The sequence below is a fragment of the Anguilla anguilla genome, chromosome 11 (assembly GCF_013347855.1).
Source record: "Anguilla anguilla isolate fAngAng1 chromosome 11, fAngAng1.pri, whole genome shotgun sequence".
In the NCBI taxonomy this organism is placed as follows: Eukaryota; Metazoa; Chordata; class Actinopteri; order Anguilliformes; family Anguillidae; genus Anguilla; species Anguilla anguilla.
In genome coordinates, this window is record NC_049211.1 from 15,867,015 (window position 1) to 15,868,714 (window position 1,700).

The window sequence follows — 1,700 nt, forward strand, 5'->3', positions numbered from 1 at the left end:
AAAACTGTCTTTAACTCTCCTTTGGGTGAGTGTGTGAGTGCAGAGAGGACAGTGATTTTACAGTGCTTGTAGTTTTCCATCTTACACATTCATTCAGAGCACTTTTCACTGAGGGTGCTGAGACAAGGGCACACCTGGCTCCTGACTCTAGACTGAAATCTGCAGTTTTTAATGGATTTAGAAATATGATGTCATTATTCTGTGAGAAGTTTACTGTTGTAGATGGGAACACTGTCTACAGCATTATGCATTTATTGTGCCAGTAATGGACACTGATGATTAATGATGTTGTTAATACTATCACATGTATATTAATAAAACTGGTCAACTACTGTAGTGTACGTCTCAGAATGCAACCTTTCCCCACGTCTGTAATGCATTGTTCCTCTACTCGCATGCTTGAATAAACCTAACATGTACCCATCGCTAAACTAAGCATTACACTGCGTTTAACAGGTTTCTTTTGTAACGGCTTTATCCATGGCATGTTGCATTGCCATACGCTGGAACTTAAACAAAATGCTGACATGTACGGTGTGCTATAATGCCTTATTTGGAAGCCATGTTCCTCTGTACATGTGCTGATCTTACCACAGAAACATCCAGGTGTCTCGGCAGCAGTTTGGAATGCAGAAATGCATGCATACCAGAGTTGCTTCAATCAGACACACTGATCTTGTGCGGGGGGTGATAAGGTATAACTAGCCTGAATATTACTAATTCGAAGTAGATCCTATGTCAAAGTAAGTCAGTACAGGTGTGAAACTATCAACAGGGTGGCATTAAAGAGTCTACACTCAAAACGTGCTAAAAACAACGCATAACGTGTCATTTTAAACATGCCTCCAAGTCTACAACGGGATAAAACATTGTGTTACTTTCAATGCAGTCCCTTAAAAAAAAGTCTCCCTTTGTGACACATACACTGTATATTTGTAACTCAAAAATAGTAACTTTGACACAAGATCTGTTGAAAATAACACTAAATAGCAACACAAAAAGTGTTTTTGATATTAACGTCTCTTTGAGAGTGGTGCCTGGAAATTGACATTCTTGACCTCAGCATTCCATCTGCCTTTATTTTCTGGTAAGTGGAACTCTGCCTTTGTATCCACTAGTAACATTTTTTAAGGATCATAAACCATTATGCCATTCATGATTAATGTACATGAGCGAGTTTGTATGACGCCTGACCATTCGGATGGGTGTTGAATTGACATTGCCAAGCTAGTATTTTCATTTACGACATGGAGCCAGAAATCCTTTCCACATGAAGTTTTAAGTCAAAACATAAATATGCAAAAATTATATATTTACAACAAATATTTTAATTTAGCGAATGGAAGCATTTATTGAACATTGAAAACATCCATGTTTCATTATAGTTAACATGCATTTAAGACACTACCTATCTGACGAAATTGGTACTTTAACTTTTTTTAAAAAAACAATATACAACCAATTACCATTCCCACCATAACAAGCATTTGCAAAATATCAACATTATAGTATTTTCAAAGCGCTGCGCAAAGGAAAAGGCTTATTTTAGTAAGGATCCTGTAACTGCTGCCCATGTTGACCGCTGACATCGAATGTGCACTGCATTCGATACTCCAGTACAGTTGGTGGCGATACGACTCTATTTGCAACACTTAAATCTTCAAGAAAGAAACGAGAAAGCACCTGGTATCTTTGTCACG